Source organism: Lepisma saccharinum, chromosome 2, assembly GCF_977018435.1.
Source record: "Lepisma saccharinum chromosome 2, izLepSacc3.1, whole genome shotgun sequence".
NCBI lineage: Eukaryota > Metazoa > Arthropoda > Insecta > Zygentoma > Lepismatidae > Lepisma > Lepisma saccharinum.
Window position 1 is genome coordinate 47828211 of NC_139230.1, and position 22221 is coordinate 47850431.

Here is a 22221-nt window from a genome sequence, read left to right on the forward strand (position 1 = left end):
GGTTGTTAGAATTTTTGTGGTTTCAGAATTAACTTTTCTAATGATATTAGAATCGTAAAATCCAAACGGATTCTCAAAAACGAAACTTATATAAAAAAAACAATAAGTGGTTAAGTGAAGTGACTTCAGAGACTTTAATTTTGTCACAACCACGTTTACTTCTCGTATCTGCCGCTAGATGTCACGAAGTGTGTTACCAGGGCAAGTCGTGATCAAGTTCTACACTGCTTTTTGTTAGTTCTATGTTTTCCTTCTGCGACGTGAAGGAAGCGGACCATCTAGTATTTTTCGACCCTGTCATCCAGGTACGTGAATGCTAAACCAACATTTCTGGAGGGAAACCAGGCTTTTAAAAATGACATGAAGCTGAGAACAATATAGTTTACACTTTGCTTCCATCCATTTCCTTCGGAGGCTGATCCTGCTTAGTTTGTAAAATTGCCAAACTGAGTGCAAGTTGTTTTTATTTTCGAGGTGGCCAAAATTAGACTACACGCGTTAGGATCGTTAATGTTTACTACAAGATATCGAAAGTTAGTGTCACACATGATTTGTGTTCAAGCTCACTGTTAATTGACTGCGTGGGAACTTCAACGTTAAAGCCTCGGACACTAAATGACCAGATAGTGGCCAAAAGATATGGCGATGAGCCTAGAGATCAGTTAGAATAGTGCCCGCTGGTACTTGTAAAAGTTAGGAAAGGATAATAAAGATTACACTTTCACAGAACGGATTTTACAATACAACACGCATTTGTATGATTGGGCATGCGCGGCCATTTCGTTTCCTGGGTTTTAACTGGTCACCCCTGTCAACTTACTGGTCACGACGGCCAAGTGACAGTAGATATAACGTAAGCGTTCACACTGAACTTGGGCGTCCTTGTCTGCGTTGCCTGGCCGCCCAGTGCGCGAGAGGTCTGAATAAAGATGGGGGCGGGGAGAGTACGAAAGTAGATTGCTAGGATAGTGCGATCTTGGAACGAGAAAATCAAGGAAACGGGAATGTATTTATAGATATGACTGCACTGTGTTCAGTGCTGACTGGATGCTCAACACGAACATGAATAAGGAAAGCGATTCTACGTTTCTAGATGCGGAAAATTATTCCCTTCATCGCACATTCGCACACACACACACAGTCAAAGAGAGATAAATCTAAAATTGACACTGCACGTTTATAATGTAATTTAGACAAATACAGACACACGCACACACACACACACACACAGAGAGAGAGAGAGAGAGAGAGAGAGATTCAGCTTTGTGTGATTGATTGATTGATTGATTTAGTTTATTTTACTTCGCGTTTTGTGCCTCTTGGCTAATTTGCGAAGATGGGGATGAGTGATGAAATTATGAAATTGATGAATGGACATTCACAAACAACCAAGCCCGACCGGGATTCGAACCCGGGACCCTTGGCGTCGCAGCGCGATGTGCTAACCACTCGGCCACAGGGTCGGGCTCAGCTTTGTGTGCACCTGCTTTTTTTACTAGAGCATTAGTTCATCATCATTTGGCTGCACTGCAAACAACATACATTAACTTTCCAGATACTAATGCAATTGATGAATCCCCAGATCTAAAAACTAAGTTGGTCATTAAAAGTGTTATACATTTTTCTCCACAACATAATTAAGTAATTATATTACATAGATATACGTATTATAAAAATTAAAAAGATAGGAAACTTAAGAATTCAAGCAATTTAGGAGGCACCCGCTCCTTGGGTTGTCAGTATTCGAAGAAATCTCGCAACAGATTTTGTGGTTGTATGATGTTATGGCGGCATCCTGTTGAAACCAATAATATTACTCGTATTCCCATTTTCTGTAGTTTTATCACTACAACCACAACCACTACCGCCACATATTGCAATTAAAAAGCACTGTATAAATTGTCAGCGGCCTATTGAAACGCTGCATAAAAATATGGAAGGTTACTTCAAGGTTAGTTCTGCAGGTCCAAATATGCATATCTAGAAAGAAACGCTTTGTACACAACGAACGTAGCCAAATGCGAGGGATAAAGTCACTATTTAATGTTTGCTCGTTTTTTGATTGGTTCTAAAGGGGAAATTCGCTTCTCTTCAACTTTTCGTTAATTTAGACAGCCGTTGCCTTGGATTAGAAATATTTTGTAACCTATTTTAAAGTCTCCAAACTAAAGTTTATAATTCTAAAGAATTTTAAAGTAAAGCAACCCAGGAAAACGTGGGAAAATTTTTTGATGGAATTATAAGAAATTTTATTCTGTAGATATTATTTTCTACTAGGGATGGGACCGATTAATCGGTACTCTATCGGTATCGGCCGATATAGGTATATCGGTGTATCGGCTTATCGATAAAATTACCGATTATTTTACCGATCCGATATATCGATAAATATCTTATAATTTAGTGCAAAATTCTGCCTTTTGTTGTAATTTTTATGGATAATTTCCATGCTCTTCTTTCTAAAAAGTAAATGTCTAAATATTTAGCTTCTCTTGCACTGCAGTCACCTCAAAACACACATTTATTAAGGAGATCAATGAACATTTCAGGTTCTTCAAGGACCATTTCTAATTTTATATCGGATCGGTAGAATATCGGTTTTTGGTATCGGTAAATTTTATATCGGTACTTTATTGGTATCGGCCAAAATTTCATATCGCCCCATCCCTATTTTCTACTAAAGGGAATAAACAATTTTAAAAATGATTCTTTGAAATACACAAATACCCTTCTCTCCGACTCCTATACTCGTACATAATTTTTCCTAATGGCTTAAAATATCTGAAATCGGAAATCAGTTTTCGATCGATGATCTGCCCAATTTAAACTCGGATTTAAGAAATTAAAATTCGACCATTGAAATTAACTACAGAAATTTAGGTTAATCGGAAAGCAATCCAGTTGAATGTTTGCTCGATTGGGCGAGTTACCTGTTTTGGTAAATTGCATCGGCTAGAAACTCCGTCCGAGAATCACGGTCGTGACAAACAAACCTCCGACACTGTAACCAGGTAATAGGCCTGGAATTAGTCCCAATATGGAAGGCCGATACACCAACTAACCGAGCGACCCGAACCGGATGATTGAAACCCGGTTACTAATTTCCAATACAGCCCCCCAGGTCGCCCTCTATTAGCTAGATATAAAAATCGGAAGCTTCATCGTAGGGTAGTGACTTTCGTTGCCGAGATTAAAACCCGCGTTTAGCTTAACTACGAAGCACCAAACCGTTTATCGAACTGCAACTGAGCACACGCAGCCGAAACCACGGATGCTTAAATTTTCAGCTTATTGAACGTGGGTATAAAGGATTGGAGCTCTTTGGATGTTCATGCAATTATAGCTTTCACGTTAACAGCATTCGGTACAAATGCGCGCGGGAGAATTGAGAATCAGCAGACGAACTGATATTTTAGAAGCTTTTACTTCCATATTTACCACAGCCGCTTGTAAGCGGAACGTTTTGAGTTTGGTATTTGGTAGGGGAAAGAACATATTTGTTGCTGCAGTGCTTTTTTTTTCTGGCGGTACCCAACGATACGCCGTAACGGTACCTTTTTATAGGTGAGAATAAAACTATACGCTGTCCCGTATATCTCTGGAGCAAACGAACGAAAACAAGTCTCTGCGCAAGTGGTGACGCGACACGTGAACACGTGAGGGAGAACCAGGTTGTGTGGAGCGGGGGAGGGGATGGCGTCTGCAGTTACCAGCGTTCGCAGCAGCGTGTACTGCGTCGCTCTGCCCACTCGATTTCCCCCTTCTCTGCCGCTATGCGCGGCCTTGCTTCGAAGATATACAGGGCAGAGTATAATAACATTTTATTTTATTTTATTTAAAAAAATGAAATGTGTGTGTAACTAGATTAAATACACTATCGTTTGTGAACATACCACAATATTTTGGGTCATTCTCATGATGAACACGATAACAAACCAACACAATGGGAATAATGTCAGTTTCGCACGGTACTTACGTACATTCTCGGTTTCGGATCGATCTTCAGCTTGAAACTTCCATAAGAATTTCTACGTCCTCAGTTCCGGAAGGCAGCAAGAGGGTTCTCACAAGGTCCTTTTGAATAAATGCAGTCCTAAAAATGGTGACTGCACAATATGAACTAGCCAAATAAACTACACAAACTTCACAATATTTAAAATACGATAACTGTAGGGTTTACGTTGAACTTATCATCTTTGAATTACACTTGCATTTCTTTGGTCATAAAATACTTATTCTGAGCCATGAAGCATTATTTACAATTTGTAATTGAAAAACTATCATCATAACGCTACAGATTTAGTTCCTGCACAACACAGTTGTAACATGTGTGACTGTCCAGTTCAGCATGTTCATATGCTACTGATAAAATATCAACATGACAGTAGGAAATTTAAACACGTGAACTATTTATATAAAACATATATATATATATATATATATCAATCAATAAAAAAATGTTCCCCTCAATCATATATGTAGTCGCCGTATCTAATTCATTTCAAATTTCAATTCAAATTTTCTTTATTGAATGACGAGGTTCAGCCTGGGGCTGTTCTCCCACATAACCCCGTTTATACATTTACCTGGTGTACATAAACAAAATTATAAAAAAGGGAAGACATTTAAAAAAAGAAAATACAAAAATGGTTACAAAGAAAATAAAAAGACAGGATTATAAAAAATCAAGAAGACACATAGAAAAGGAAAAAAAGTTGCCTAATATATACAGTCGAACACATATTCCGCTTCTTCTTCTTTTTTTCCTGTCTTAAGTTAGGAAGATGGCAAGCTTGATCCGGAAATGAGGACGTACCGGGCGAGTATCGCTTAACAAACTAACTTGAAGAGTATCGAAACCTCTCTTCCAACAGAAAAAGCACTGGCTATAGTCAAGCACTTTTGCTGATGGCAACGAAAATTTTACCTTATAGCTCAAAGGTTACGTTATAATAAACTTATTTCGCGTACCGTAGAGTAGATGACATGCGAACTTTTACTAGGACATTTAATCTAGACTCGCTGGAGTATTGATTTGGCGGCTACCTTATGAACGATAGGTGATAGGTTGAAATGACGAAGGAGAATCATGTTTAAACACTTAAGATAAATTAGAACATAGCTATTGACGTTTTATGCAGCAGTGAATTTACGGAATCATCTGGGAAGACCGAGAAATTTCAGGGAAGTTCCTATTCTCTTAGAGCCCCAGACGATATGCCACTCTATGTTACACGGCTTGGCTGAAAGGGAATCAGAGAAGTGACTTTATAATTAATCTCTCTCTTCTTTTTTTAAAAAATAATGAAAATATAGCTGAACAAAATGATGGTTATTCTCTTGAAAATGAACTTAAGTAAAAATACAAGTTTTTACCTTAAATGAAGATAGTGTACAATATTTTACCTACGGAATATCATTCATTGAGTCTTTAAGCTACTAAAGTACATCTTGTAAGTGCTGCTCATTTTAGGATTCATTTTGGAAGGATGTTGCAAACATAAAAAACTTATGTCCTCATGGTGTTTATTTACGTAAAAAAGTTGTACTACAGAAAATGCATTAATGAGTAATAGAACTAAAAACAATTTTGTAGGAGCCTCCCTGATGGTGTAGTCGTAGGTGTCCTGGATTCTACACCAGGTGGATATCTGTGCATAAAGTGGACTTAAAACAACAACAACTCAACAATTTTGCGAACTTATAATGGGTTTTTAAAAATGTTTACGAATCTACAATGTCAAGGCAAGTCGATTTTTGAGAAACTCGAATTAATTTTTTGCTGTTAATAAAACGAAGTTGCGATCGCTAGTTCTAAAGTAGAAGACAAACTTTGAACACAGACTTTGATAAAAAGATTTGATACATCTCTATTTATTTACATGATGCAGATAATAGTTCTAAAATTGAGTTTCTTTTCTTTGATGTTTCTAGTTCCACTTTCCAACAATGTTTTCGTATTCCGAATGGAACTTTCACCGCTTCTACTTTAGAAATATAGAGGCATAAGGACTACATTAGATTGAATGCAATGTTTATTAGAATTTATAATTGCTCCAAAAGTTTACCTCACCCTTTCTTACATTGTTGCTAATGTTCATTTTCAGCAGTTATATGCATTTATTTAAGCAAATATATATATATAAGGATTTTCTTCGCCCTTCTTGCTTATGGTTATACTGTAGCCAGAAATTTCACAGCAATGTATTTTTTAAATGTAGCTCTCGTTAAACAGAGTGGACGCCTTTTCTCTTTTTCATCGAACTGGGTTGTGATTGATGCTTCGACCACTGACAATCGGTTAGCCACAAATTGCATAGTCAGGCTGGTGCCAGGAAGTGTTATCACGCAAATGGCTGGATATGTGTAATTGTTGGTTCAATTCCCATTGCGGTCTTTGGATCCGATCAGCAACCCCTCCCATTGAGAATGTGTTTGCTACATTACCTCGGCGTACAGAGTTGTGTATTTTTCTCATCTTATAACACAATCATCATAAAAAAAGTACAAACAGTGGCCTAGAAAGTACTTGGCTTAGCTAACGACATGGCAAAGTTTGTTTTCGAGCTTATTTTATGGACCGATCGGCCTGTTGGGACTTTACCTACAGTTTAAAGAGGAATTCAAACCATTATACGATCAGGAACTCATCAAACCCGAGACCCAGTAATAACAAGCCACTATGACATAGTGAAGCTCCAGCGTATTTAGTGTCGTTATATTTTACCTGGCTACTTTTCTGCAGAAAATTAAATAGATTATTATGTTATTGTTGCACTTGTTTTATAATAGATTATGATTTGATCCTCCTTATAGATAAATATTAGAATTTGATTGCTGTTGAAATGTATTGCATTAAGGAAAGCAAAATAACTAATTACTGCTTAATTCATTACTGATCAAACACGAAAAGTTAAATATCCATAGTACTCTGCCTGATTTCATCTATAACCCATAACAACGTAGTTTCCCTATTGATTGATCGATTGATTTGGAATATTATACTTCGCTTTTCTACCACTTTTGGGTAATCGCGAAAATGAAGATGAGTGATGATATGATGGAATTGATGAAGGGACACTCACAAATAACACCCATGGCCAGGTCGGGATTTAAAACCAGGACCTAACTGGTTTCTTTAGTAGCTACTACTTCTTGATGATAATTAAAATTTTAAAGATGTTCTCAGAGGTCAGACTGCATACGCCCTTGGTGCGAAAGTGCCTTGAGTCTGATACCTTGAACTAATTTATTTGATATCGATTTAAAATTGATTGTTCTTTTTTTCTATGTATCAGTTGACAAGATGCTGTATCATGTATTGAAAATTGCATGAACAACTTATGTATGATTCTTGTTCAAACTCAGTTCACATGCGTTGTATGCTTCACAATAGGTCCAAATTATTTCAGGTTATATACTGCTTGTCTTTAATACAATCTCGAACAACTCATCTGGCTGAAGTTTGTAGCACGCGAATCAGTTTGTGTCTCTAAAATATACATAAGTTAGCATATTGATTAAATTTTTTAACATTAGACGCTCAGTGGGTTGTATGTAAAATTTAACAGGCTATAATGCTTAACGGAAATCTCAATGGTACGGATGTTGAATCGACCCTTCCTAATACAAATATGTATGATACATCGTTGGAAAGGGTATGTAGGATTTATAGTGAGGAAGCGATTGGAAGAGGATAGAAACACGGTTTTAAGTTTGAGGAACCTCCATTAAAATGAAACATAATGAGCCTAATTTGCGTGAATATGTAAGTTAAATGCCTAATTTGTTATGTATGGGTTGTTGGATTTAGTTATCTTAGCATAAATAATACATTTACAGTGTATTTCTGCTAAAGAACCAACCTAACGGACCTAACCTAACAACGTAGACATTCCTCGAGAAACGTCACAACGCAAGGTAGTCCTAAAGTTGTGCTATAAGGAAGACAAGTTAAGTCAAGATCTCCCTTACTGCACAACGATCAGACACCCTCGAACAATAAAATAACCGAAAACCATATATTTCACAAACAAATTGAAGAAAAACAAATTAAAATAATTTACAGATATTAGAAAATAGAAACATCAATGTCCAAAAATAAAATTAAAATCGTAAATACAGATTAAATAAAAAAAATAAACAAATATAAAAGTTTAATCGTAGTGGAAATTAGCATCTATTTCCACGTTAAAAAGCAAAGTTCGACCTGGCAATACTGTGTGTTTACAACATGAATGTGAATACAAGAAGAAAGCTATGGCAATGGTAAGTAATGTAAGAAAGTTTGTATTATTTCTCAGAACAGGAACATCTAATTGAAAAATGCACAGTGGCAAATAGAAGCTCGAATGAAGTACTACTATTGAACATATTTTTTCTTACGCCGAAATGGAAAAACACAAGGGTTGATTGTGCGGTATAGCAATTTCAATAAATGTAACATAAAACTCAAATGCATTGACTACAAAAATTAAATCATGAAAACTCGTTAAAACAATTTTCAAAAAGTTTGTTAGATTTATTGTTAATAGTATTTCTGGATTGCTGCCAAGCTGAGGGCGTCGCACATTAAAGAGTATAGAAATCAGGTCTGTTGAGTTCTTACGGACATCGTCAGAGAATTATTTATTCTCAATCCTGGGAAAAGCGTAGATACACTCTGTCCCGGGAATCTCTGGAGCAAGGAACGAAAACAAGTTATCTGCGCTAGTAGGACTGGAGAGGGCTCGGTCGTGAATGCGTGAGAGAGGAAAACGCGGCTGCAGCTACTAGCCGTTTGCAGCGGCGCGCACTGCTTTACTCCTCCCATTCGCTTTCTCCCCTTCTCTACCGTAATGCGCGGTCTTGCTCCACAGATTCCTCAGAATCTGTTCGCTCCTTTAGGAAACAAGCAGCGCAATGTTGTCTACATTGAGTCTGAAACTTTTTTGTATGCCTAGCGAACAGCTAGGCACGATCCAAAGACTTAAAATGTTTGTTAACTATTAACCTAGATTAAACTAGAAATTTAAAAGGGACATCAAGTCAACAAAAATAAAAAACAAAGATATGTCTTAGATGTGCGATAGAAGTAACAAGCTTATACGAGAGCGTGTCCATATTGAAGGAATATATGCATGTTTGCTTTGTATTGCGAACTAGGAGAAAATTTTGTTATTTTTGCTGGAAGCAATAACAAAGGAGGCATTAAGTTTTGTTCCAACTTCAGTTCTTCTCTTGCGGTCAGGTTGCTCATTTAAATGCACATCCAAGCGAAAGCTCATAAAGGACCCTTTTCCACCCGTTTCCATAGGAGTCGTTAATCCGCTAAGCTGAATTATGTCCAGAGGAAGACAACGAATATGTATCCGCGCCAAATGTTCAACATCCCTCTTTCTCTCTCTCCAAACCTCTACACCACATACGTGCACGAAAAATAAATTTCTCTACTCTTCTGTTCTGGTTTATGCTATTCTTGTCCCAGCATGCATCTCCTCTTGCAGCGTCCACTAGGAATATTCCCCTCCCATGACATGGGAATTGAAACAGTAGCGCTGTGGCTCTGGTTTATTACGGTTAGTGCTGGTCTGCGTGGAGCAAAATGAAAGTGGCGATTCGATGGAGAATGGGAAGGGCCGCGCGCCCCTAACCAACTGCGCATAAATTCTGTACATTGGGCTATTTATTTGTAAAGATTAATGCCCGTGTAGCTGCTAAAGTGCTCTTAGAATGAAGTTATTCCTATTGTTATGCACTGCATATTTCTCGCAACCAGATATAAATTAAGTCCAAAACGGAGATGATTTTTTTTCCATCTCACGTGTGGACCCATGTTGTAAAGCTTGCTGAATTTAATAGCAACGCAAGAAGGGATGGTATTCTTGGAATTACAAAAAATAGCCTCCGGTGGTGGCATTAGGACCGAGTGAGTTAGATAACCCACCTGAGACACCAACTCGTGCGGCAGTATATGCATATAAACCTTATTTTAGAAAAGCAAGTTTTGCTATAACATTTTATAACTATTAAAAATGTTTACTTACTTTAAAAAAAATATATAATGCGTTTAATGTTCTTAGTAGTGTTCTATGAATTTTTAGGTTGATGAAGTTTCAATGCACTCAAGAGAGAGTGTGGCACCTTCTAATCAAGGAGTCCCGGGTTCGATTCCAATGGAGGCACATAATGGTTCGGGTAGGTCCAGTCCCGATTACCCTAACTCTGCATAAAGTATACTTAAAAAAAATAACTGAAGACGCAGAGAATTTATTAAAGTTGTTTTTTCTCATTTATGTGGAGAAATAACTAGGCTATATTACGCCGTGAGCATTAAAAACAGTTTGTTGATATATATTCTAACAATTAGGTAGCATATCATAGGAATACATTGTGAGTACCTTGTTTATCAAATATAAACTATTTCTAACATCAGTTTCTTATTTAATCACAGCATTGCATTTGTCCGTCATTCCACCACTCAAACCATTTTAAATGCACTTTTAAAATTTTAGTATCCCGTATTATTTACATTCCTTTACAATCATGACAACGTTAAGCCCCTCTGTTGTAGATATTAACCAGTAATTTGGAATACCTAACATTCTTAACCTACTCCCGCCGATCAATCGGTTCTTCAGTTGAATAAATTCGTGAATGGGACCAACTTCCATCTACTTTTTTATATTTTTATATTAGAAACTTGCAGATTGTGTTTATGAACAAAAATCATAACCTGGATATGAATTTCGTCATAGTGTTCTGCTTGTCCAACATAGTAATGAAATTAATGGAATATAGGTCGTTCCTATATAATTAAAAAGTTATAGATGTGAATTAATAGTTTTTATTAGATAGGCGTAGAAAGAAAATTTGGGGGACGTACACTAAAGAGACAGCTAATCGGATTAATTTATCTCTCCCGTCGCCTCTCTGTATAAGGGAGCGAAGAAATATTTAAAATATTCTTTTTTGGTATTACACCGTGAGCTGAATGTATCGTATCATTCACGTGTTTTTGTATCCAATGATGCACGCAATCTTGTGTTATCTCAAAACGGGTCCCTGTAAACTGTTAGTGCCATGTGTATCCTGCCTACATTTCTACCAATCTAACTAATATTCAGTTGAAGCTGCTCCATACCATGCCACGTGTCAGCACGTAAATGTAATATTGCATTTGATTTTTGACATCGCTTCCTTGTCTTTTTAAGTTAATCGTGATGATGAGAATGAATGATGATTTGATTAAATAAATTACAGAACAAATGCACACCCATTCCTTTTCCAAGGGCTCGAACTCGGAATGTGAGCCGACAATTCAAGGCACCAGACCTCATCAGAATAGGTAGAAAGCTGACATACACTGCCATACACCAGTTCATTCTTCGGCGGTACATCAAACTTGAACCGACAATGTTAGAAACCGACTTTCTGCGCCAACGAATCTGCTTCATATATTGCTATTCACACTTTTAAAGATTTTTGTTATATTTTTAAAATTTCCGATAAGATTATACTTATTGATTTTATTTGTTTGCTTGTTTGATTTGTTGTTTTAAGCCCACTTTATGCACAGAAAGGCTAATCGGTACTGGACTTACAGTTTTAAGTGGAATCCGAACCACTATGTGCCTCCACCGGGTATCGAACCCAGTACCCCTTGAATAGAAGGCGACGACGTGACCACTACGCCATCGGGGAGGCCCGGGTATACTTATTAAGAAGACAACTGAAACTTTGTGAGGAATATACACAGACACTATTTTCTACAAATATATATTTACATGAGATTCATAACCCTTGGCTCGACAGCCCTTGAAGAGCCTAGGCCGATCTCCCGACTCCCAGTCTCCCTCCCACAATCCTACCTAGAGGTATGGATATCTTCAACCGGTAATGGGGTGACGTGGGGTCAGCACGTCGAACCCCAAGCCGTTATAGCAGATTTCCGAGACCGGGTTACGCTACTCACTCGTAGCATCCCAATTTTCTCACGATGGTGGGTTGCCACCGGTCCTATTCACAGGCCGAGAACCCACGAACTGAACCCATGCCGTCCCGCAGTCGGAGCCTAAAGCAGAGCGCCTTAGACCGCACGTCCACGGAGGAGGAATTATCATGAGATTAGTTACGTAATATTCCCTACTTTGTGGAAAGGAGAGAAAACAACTGTAGTTACATATTGCAGCTTACGTATGCTCCTGACTGAGCAAGGTCTTGATCAAAACATATACCTAGAGTAGTTGTTCGGCTATTGATCAAAATCTTGAAGGTTTCTTTAAGATAGTTTTATGAACTTGCTCATTTATTCTGTATTCCGAATTTCGGTGGCCTGAAGACAACATACATATACGTCGTTCAGAAACTTGGTATACCAGTTTTGATAGTAAATAATTGTAGGATGGATATCACTCAATCACTCTGTCGATCATAGCCACAAATGCATTTTCATCAGGGGCAAATTATAAGTACAAATGCATAAAGCAAAATAATTGGACATTAGTGGCCATACCAGAAAATGATACATTAAATATGTACAAACAACGTGCATTCCGAAGCGTTAATTCCGAGTTTAATTTGATATAATGCAAACTAATCGCGTTTAAGGTACGTCGCAGTGAAACAAAAACATCGAAATATAAACCATGTTACAGATAACAGAATATTATGCAAATGGTTGACCGATTACTATTGTTTAGAGTTGAGATCTTAATATTAGTAGACTTTGTGGAATATAGATCAAACATTATTTACAGCATTAGCGTTGTGCCGCTGTCGAATTTCCACCGGCCACATGTCGACAGAGATTAATAAATTGTTACAGCATGTGATTAATAGTTATTATGTGACTTTGCGTTGCGATTGTCAAATGTTGATCGTGTTGTAATCGAGGTCAAAGTGTAATGGCAGTGGTGCTAACCCAGTAGCTATACCGTAAATTCGATCATTAAGGGCCTGCCCGATGGCGCAGTGGTAGCGTCGTCGCCTTGTTATCAAGGGGTCCCGGGTTCAATTCCCGGTGGAGGCACATAGTGGTTCGGATCCAACTTTGAACTGTAGGCCCAGTCCCGATTAGCCTTACTCTGCATGAAGTGGACTTAAAACAACAAATCAAACCAATCGATCATCAAATTTATTTCTTCTCCGTCCTCTTTGTTGTAGTGCTTAGTTACATAATGTGCACACTAAGATTTTTGTATTTGGATGCCCTAGGGATAACAGAATCATGCCGTACACTCTCCCTAGATGTACCCTCCTTCTTAATATGGTCCCTAGTTCACTATCGATGTGTTATAAAGTTTTTGATCGCATTAGCCACTTAACTGAGTTTTTAATTGTTTTTCAAAACTTTTTGTCGTTACCAGGACTGTCGTGGAATTATTTCCATATTCTCTTTTTCTTACAATTAGAATATCTACAGTCTAGGAGTAAAGTATTTTCGACAAAGTCAGTTTCATCACTGCATAACTTAAAGCAAACACATTTCCATTATACTCTGTCCCAGGAGTCTGTGGAGTAGGCAAACGAACTCATGTCCTCTGCGCAAGTAGTGATTCGAGAGGACTCAACCAATGAACGCGCGAGATGGAAATGGGTTGCGTGAGGGAGCAACGCGCACAGCTGCTCGCAGCTGCGCACACTGCTTCGCTCCGTACACTTGCTTTAATCCCTTCTCAACTGTTATGCGAAGCGTTGCTCCAGAGACTCCTCTGATTTTTCCCAAGTCACTAGGGATATGCAGGATCCCGAATTTTGTATACTGTATCGGAAAGAAAATCTCCCTGTTACTATTCCGATTTCAGAAGATCATTTTCTATCTTGATTGATTGATTTAGTTTATTTTGCTTCGCGTTTTGTGCCTCTTGGTTAATTTGCGAAGATGGGGTGAGTGATGAATGGCTTTTCACAAACAACCAAGGCCGAGCGAGATTCGAACTCGGGAACCTTGTTGTCGCAACGCTATGTGCTAACCACTCGGCCACAGGGTCCGGTTCATTTTCTTTCTTGAATGCGGATATAAATCTTGAATTCTACAAACTTTTCTCCCTGAAATTATTGTGTTCGCATTTCCGGAATAAATTACGTGCATTCAAAATATCTGGACTCAGGGTTGAGAAAACGATTTTCTGAAATCGATATCGTGACGGGAAGATAACACACACACACAAACACACAGGATGCTTAAAAGTGTGAAACCAGATATTATAGGACATGAATGGAACCATATGTGGTATCTAGGAGACCAAGTGCTGTATCTTCGACTTATGTTACACATCTTGCCATCTTCGCTCCGCTATCTTGAATTCAATGTAAATTTGTCGAATGGGATTAGCAGCAAGTAACATATCCAAGTCATGTAAAATTTTCTGAAGAATCGATTGGTACAGTCTACTTTTAAGATATCGTTAATTGTTTTCATGTTATTACAAGTGATATCCTGCATTAAGTATGAACAGCTCTTCACAGCGAATGCTCAGTATGCTGCCCTTGATCAGCTACACACATCCGCAAACGTTGTTCCTAGTCCATATGAATCAGGTTGCTCATTGTAAGATCCGCCCTGGATCGTTACTTGGTTGATGGTCTATTGAGCCTCGGCTTCACGCTCAGTAACTCTTCGGGGCTTGAGTCTCCTCGGCTCAAGGTTCGGGTTAATCCGGCTGCTTTGATTCTCGATGAAAGGTCCGACGTAATTCTGGGTCAAAGGTTCTCAATCTATTTATAAATCTTGACCAAGATCCTACAAGCAGTCGGCAATCCTCCTTCCCACTAGGTTCTGTCGATAACCAGTTAAGTATCCACCTTCCTTTTCTCTCTACAGCCTCTGACCAGAGAACCGAAGATTCTTCCGTGACCACCGAATAAGAAAAGGTATACCTTGACCAGGGATACAAACGTTGACTACTAACAGTCTATCGGCCGATCCCGAATTCCGGCATATCTCAAGACAATCACTACTCTCTCAATTGTATCCCCTGACCAGGAGCATAGAACAGAGAGAATATACGCCTTCTGACCAGAAAAGCTACGTAACTGTCCTAAGGTCATCCCAGAATGAACTAATTTCTAAGATCGAAATGGATATAAAGGCAGAAGTCCGAGCGTTGAAAGAAAAGACGGTTATACGAGTTTCGCATTTATCAGATGTTAGAATACAAAAGGCCACGAGCCACAGAGCTCCGCTGCTTATATAGGATTTCTCGGTGCCGTGATGGATTTACAAACTTTTATCTTTGCACAAATATTACCTCACAATAAAATACAAATCCATAAGGTATCAATGAGAAACATAATTAATTACATGTATAAATTATCACTTTGACCCTTTTGTGATTTATAAACATACAATGGAATATTTAACGTTATACACAGTATCTAATTTGACTAGGGAGTATGGCTTCTTGCAACTCCCCTCTCTCCCCGCAACGGCCTCGCGATAAGCCAACAAACAAACAAGAAAATTACAACTTGAAAAATGTCGAGTAAAATAAATTATACAGGTTTAGTTTTGCGCAGGCATAACTTTATTTTGCGACCACGTAGCTAAATTCTGGAAGTACTGTCTCGCAGCTAAAGAATCAGGGATTATTATGATATAAATTTAATTACTGTCCGCCAAGGGACACGACAGATATAGAGTGGGAAAAACGGCCTAATCTTTCGTCTTTTCCCCTGTGACAACGTTTTCATAAGATCGTGTCTGCTTGGCTCTTACACAATAGCGATAGCTTTCCCGCATTGTTGTCACCTATAACAACTTCCAGCTCAGCTTGCTGGCAGATAGAAACAAACTCTTGAAACTTATATTAAAACCAGGATGTATAGTTATATACGAGGTGTGTTCCACATCACTAGGTAATCAACCATTAATATATAGAAGTATAGATACCAAAAAAAATATTAAGTTTATATATTCTTGTAACGGGGACACTGCTACACGTTACAATTGCCCCGCTTCCTACGAGAAAATTTGATCAATTTTCTCTTTCACAAAAAATTGTTAAAATTTTCAAAACTTCGCTTAATGTTCATAAATATTTCACTGACAACTCTCAAGTTCCACACTTATCGCAAGAAGTCGTGTTTTTTAAAAGAATTTCCCTCCGTCCGTCTTAGGAGCAGGTGAATTTCTTCAGGTTCTGGTAGTAACACGATCTATAGGCTCCCTTGTAGACGGCTGCAGGAGAAGTGGGGAGTTGTCCCTCGTCTGGGTAGCGATGTATGGACCGACGTACACCTCGAAGAGTTTGCAGATAGTTTGGAGACGACTGGAGCTCAACTTACGGTTTTTCACTAGGACCAGATCCCCTTCCTCCAGGGTCAAGGCTTGTCCTTGAATCTTCACTCTCCTCCTCTTCTGTTGGGCCTTTTCTCTCCCTTGAGCTTGATATAATTTAAAAGCCCACGTCGTCTTCTCATCCTGTGGTACAGGCCAATAAAACTTTTCATGGGGTTCCTCCGGGATGGCTCAATTCAAGAAGAGTTCAGATGGAGCATATCCCGTAACGGAGGAGACCGAATTGTTCAATAACCAAACCACATCATTGATGAAGGTGTCCCAACGAGTATGCTCTCTGTAGCAAAACAGCCGCAAAAGATGGACGACTTCTTGGTTAATTCTCTCTACCACATTACTGCTAGGATGATAGGCTGTAGTGCAGACATGAGTAATGCCCTTCCTTTTCATATACTCGCTCCAGGTTGTCGAAGTGAACTGGGTCCCTCGGTCTGAGAGGATGACTTTTACTCGAGGGTAGCGAGCAAAATACGTCTTCTCCAATAAGTTCACGATCTCCTGAGCTGTAGCTCTCCTCAGAGGGTACGCCGAAATGAATTTCGTGCCAATGTCAACGGCGGTAAACATATAGGAGAACCCATGGGAAGTTGGTAGCTGGCCTATAATATCAATGGACAGCATCTCATGAGGATCCTTGGTTGAAATGTGAAGCTTCTCTCTCAGGATCACTATCTTATCCATTTTTGTCTTGGCACACATCTCACAATCCTTAACATACCGAGTAACATCACCGGATTGTTTGGGCCAAAAATATCTATATTTTATTCTAGCTTTGGTTTTTGTAATGCCAAAATGTCCTAGGCTATCTTGATTTTTCCTAAGTATCTGGGGAACAAATATTGCCGGCACACAAAGCTTCCAAAAAATAGATTCACCCTGAACTCTTCTAAACAATAAATCTCCATGTACACAATAATTCTTCCTGGTTCTACCTTGAGTGATGGTATGGGTCTCTTCTGGAGCTTCCAAGATCTTCAAGATGCTTTGACAAAACAAGTCCTCTTTCTGGGCTTCAATCCACTTCTCCAGTTCCTCAGTCTCTTCCCGTTCCTGCCAAATATATTTCACCTTAAAAAGTGTCTTCGGGATCTCTTCCTCTGGTGAATCGGACACAGGATACCGGGAAATAGTGTCAGCTGTCTCATTACCCTTTCCCCTGACGTAAATAATCTGGAATTGGTAAGCCTGTAGTTTCAAAGTCAATCTAGTTAACCTGCTATTAAGGTCTTGAGAGTTATTTAACCAGACGAGACCCTTGTGATCTGACTATATATTAAATGACTGGCCTTTTAGATAAACTGAAAATATCTCCACTCCAAAAATGATACTCAGACACGCCAGTTCATGGATGGAATAGTGTCTCTCATTGTTCCTCAGTTTTTAACTTGAATATTGGATAAAATTTACTGTTTTCTTTCCACCTTCTGGTTCTTGCAGCCTAATCCTTTAGCAAAGGCGTCGCACTGTAGACAAAAGCTTAAATTAAAGTCTGGCTGCGACAATGCATCATTTTCTCAAACGCCTGTTCTTCCTCTTCACCCCAGCTCCACTTAACATACTTCCTTAGGAGGTGACTTAAGGGCTCTACATCCTGTGCTAATCTCGGGTAAAATTTTCTTCTCCAATTAGCAAGACCTAAGAACTTAAGGCGATCCCTCCTACAGGTAGGTCGAGGAAATCTCAAAATGGCTTCATTACCAGCGGGGTCAGGTTTTACTTAATCTCCTGATATTATGTTCTAAATAGCGAATCTCCCTTTTGACAAACTCACATTTTCTTAATTGTATGGTCATTCCACATTCTCTCAATCATTCTATGACCAATTGTATATGCTGTAAATGCTCTTGAAGCGTCTTGGAATGAATAAGTAAATCATCCAGATATACGGTCAGATACTCCTCACTTTCTGGGCCAAAATATTTGTGCATAACTGAGACAAAAGTGCTGACCGCATTGGAAAGTGCAAAAGGCATCCGAGTAAATTCATATAAGCGGCCTCGATAAGAAAAAGCTGTGTATTTTCTATGATCAGGGTGTATTTTTACTTGAAGATAACCGGACGCGAGATCCAAGCTGGAAAAGTACCTGGATTCTCGGAAGCGTTGCAGAGAATCATGGATGGGTTCGACGGAACTTCTCGGAAATATCATTTTGTTGTTTAGTAGCCGAAAATCAATGCATGGGCATACTTGTTTGAGGTTTATCCACTACAATTAAAGGATTCAAATAGACAGAATTCTAAGGTTGAATGACTTCCCATTCCTTCCATAGATTTATCTTCTTTTCTAAAGCTTCACGCTTGGCAACAGGGATCGGATAAGGCTTCCTAAACACTGGTTCTAAATCCTTCAACCATATCTCACACTGAACGTCTTTAGCACAGCCAGGTCTTTCTGAAAATACGTGGTGATATTTCATAAGCAAATGGAACAAACTATCCTGTTCACTCTTGGAAAAGAATTGACTTTCTTCAACCCTTTCCATAATTTTATCTTTACTGGCACTCCACTTATCCAACACAGCGAAGTTTACTCTGGCTTCCTTGCCTCCGTCGTAATCTATATTAACAGTGAGCGGAGTGCAGCTACTTTATAATGTCAACTCGTTCTTCAGCAAACAAGATATTGGCTCCATAGGGCTTCAGGAACGGAATGTCCAGTAAAACATCAACACCTAACTTCTTTATCACAAATATTTCAGTGTTCAACTCCTGGTCTCTAAGTTTGATGCTAATATTCCTCCTTCCACAAATCCTTATCCGATTCAAACCGGTTACTCCAACTATTCGAATTTCTGGATCCCTCTGTAGTTTCATTCCTCTGTACTTCTCAAGTAGTTCCATCCAAATGTCGAAATTTAACAATGAAGCCTCGCTCCCAGTATCGAGTAAGCAAACAACAGGCATGTCTGCAACATGAGCTTTCACTTTGGGCGTGCCATGGAAAATAGTTAATTCAGCAGACTTCTTAACAACTTCTTCCACAACTTTCTCTTCTATTTTGGTCAAGGAGTAGCTGTAATGGATTTCGTAAGTTCTGTTAAATGTTTCGCTATTGGATACTAATCGTTCTTTACTACTTCCTTGCACAAGCGGAACGGAACTTAAGCAAGATCCCATTAAAACCTTGGTTAGTGCGATATACTGGAGCACTCCAATAGAACTGCCGAGTCTGATCAACCGCTTCTTGTTGCTAAAAGGTCCTCGGGAACTCTGGCTCATATGTCTGAGACCCTGAAGTTACGAATTGCCGGTTAGGAGAATCTTAGGCTCTTCTTCGAGGAGGAGATGCTGAGTTTCTTTCTCTCTCGACGTAACCTCCTTCTGGTGCTCTCGTTTCGGGATCAGATCTGGGTTCTGGTCTATTACGCCGACGTATATACCACGTCCTTCCTCTAAATTCCCTAGTTTGACGGTAACCATTATTACCGGTCCTTAGTTCCTCATGGTTACTGACGTCGTTGTTAAAGTTTCTCCCCGCAGGTCCATTATTACTGTTCCCAGCTTCATTTTTCTTGAACCAATCTGGTCTCCAGCTTTCAGCCTCCGCATTCACTTCATATCTTTTCAGGAACGCTGCTAACTCTTCCATTGTCTTCGGGGGGTTAACGAGACAAAGTTGTCTGATTTTATAAGACATCTGTCTATAATTCAAGACTTCACTTTCTATGAGTACCGGAGAAAGGTTCTTAAATCCAGCATAGATTCCCCACGCATACTCTTCCGTGGTTTGACCCTGACCTTTATAGTACTTTCTATTTCTCAAGACGTCCAGTTGTCTCTGTTTTGCTTCCTCTGAAGCAAATGTAGCAGTAAACGTTTTACAAAATCCATTGTAGTCCCTAAACTCTTCGTAATGGGCCTGGAACCAATGCTCGGCTTGTCCGGTAAACAATCTGGATAGTAACTGAAGAAGATATTTCTCTGGAACTTGCATAAGCTCAAAGTTAACATTTAGTTCCTTCAAGTACTTCTGTGCACTTGAGCCTCAATGTTACCACTGAACTTAGGGAGTTGATTTAAGTCAGATATCCGAGGTAATTTTCCATATCGTCCTTCCATCCTTTTATCAAATTCCGAATCTGAAGAAGATGGAGATTAGTTCCTTCCGCGTTTTCGCCTATTCTGACGAATCCTTCCCGGTGGTCTTTCGTCCTCGGAGGAGGAATCACAAGAAAGCCTCTTCCGATTTTTTCTCTCTTCGACGTTTTTTCTATACCTACCAGCGCCAGAGTTACCGATGGAGGTCACAACTTTGCTGTGATTAATTCTTTCTTCCCAACGACGACATTTGGATCTTCCACTGTGGGCCTAACATTATCCTTCCTTGAGATCTTTCTCTTACTCGGAGGTCCGCGTGCACCCTTACACTCGACGTAATCTGACGTCTCTCCAACTGACTGATGATTATCAAAGCCAAAAGGTGACTTAACAGCAGTTTATTGTTGAGATGGATGTACGTTAAGTTCTTGAAGTTTGTCTCTCAGGGATCTTATGTTTTGTTCCACGTTTAATTTCAGCTGACGTAACTTGGTGACCACACAAATGTTATTTCTTTCAATGTTATCAAAGTTTATCCTTTTGTTCCCTTCTAACTTCTTCACGAACGCTGGTTATATTGTGGGTTACTTCTTCACGGAAGATGGAAATACTAGTATTTATCTCTTCACAAAAAGAGGAAACCTTACTCTCTGCTTGAAGTAGTTCTTCACCAAAATTCTCCAACCTCTCAAAGCATTCAGCAACCTTAGAACTAACTTCCTCATTTTCCCCTAGATAAGCCGTCATCTGTTCCTTAAGCTTGGTTACACTCACTCCCAGAGTGTCCATGGAACGAGAAATTTCTTCCATTCCACGCTCCCGTTCAGCTCTAAGCGTTGTCTGGAGTATCTCCCACTTCTCATTATTTTGGGACTGCTCCTTGCTTAGAGTTTCATGCAGTTGTTTCCAACGTTCTTCATTTTCCTCTCTATCAGCATGTCGGTTTCTTTCTTCTTCTGCTTTCTCTTCTTGTCATTTTCTTTCTTCTTCTGCTTTCTCTTCTTGTCGTTTTCTTTCTTCTTCTGCTTTCTCTTCTTGTCGCTTACTTTCTTCATCTGCTTTCTCTTCTTGTCACCTTCTTTCTTCTTCTGCTTTCTCTACTTGTCGCTTTCTCTCTTCTTCTGCTTTCTCTTCTTGTCGTTTTCTTTCTTCTTGTGCTTTCTCTTCTCTTAATATACTCCAGAACTGTTGCCACCTGTTCTCTTCAGCGATGTTTTTAGCTTTCTCTTCCGCCTTCCGAGCTTCCACCTCTGTAGTCTTTTCAATTTGACGTTTCCTTTCATCTTTTGCTTTATCTTCTCGTCGTTTTCTTTTTCTTCTGCTTTCTCTTTTTTTCCTTTTCTTTTCTTCCAATTCGGACCAAACTGAAAACCACGGAGGAAGTGCAATAGCAGGTTCCTTATTCTCATCTTCATCGCCCTGGCAACCTTTACACCGAACGGCATCTAAATTTTGCACTTCCAAGGATTCAAATTCACAAACGAAATGTTTCCACAGGCCGCAGGAAATGCACCTAAATGCCACCTTTTCTTCATCTTGATCGGAGCAACAATGAAAGTGCAAAATTCCGTGTTCCTCTATAATCGTCGACAATGAATTGCGTTTACACTTTCTTGTTGCCATCTCGATGTTTCGTAACTTCAGAAGAACCACCGGATATATATACTTCGAGCACCAAACGTTGAAGCGCCACTTGTAATATCCGCCCTGGATCATTACTTGGTTGATGGTCTATTGAGCCTCGGCTTCACGCTCAGTAACTCTTCGGGGCTTGAGTCTCCTCGGCTCAAGGTTCGGGTTAATCCGGCTGCTTTGATTCTCGATGAAAGGTCCGACGTAATTCTGGGTCAAAGGTTCTCAATCTACTTATAAATCTTGACCAAGATCCTACAAGCAGTCGGCA

The 22221-nt window shown here is 39.2% G+C and overlaps 1 protein-coding gene across 1 annotated transcript in view; it reads left to right on the forward strand.

Moving 5' to 3' along the window:
* Positions 1 to 206: 206 nt before the first annotated feature.
* Positions 207 to 22221, forward strand: part of LOC145984022 (ligand of Numb protein X 2-like) — an 881878-nt gene continuing 859863 nt past the window's right edge. Inside the window, exon 1 of the mRNA XM_083117335.1 lies at positions 207 to 305. The gene's annotated coding sequence lies outside the window, so the exon portion shown is untranslated. The remainder of the gene's footprint in view (positions 306 to 22221) is intronic.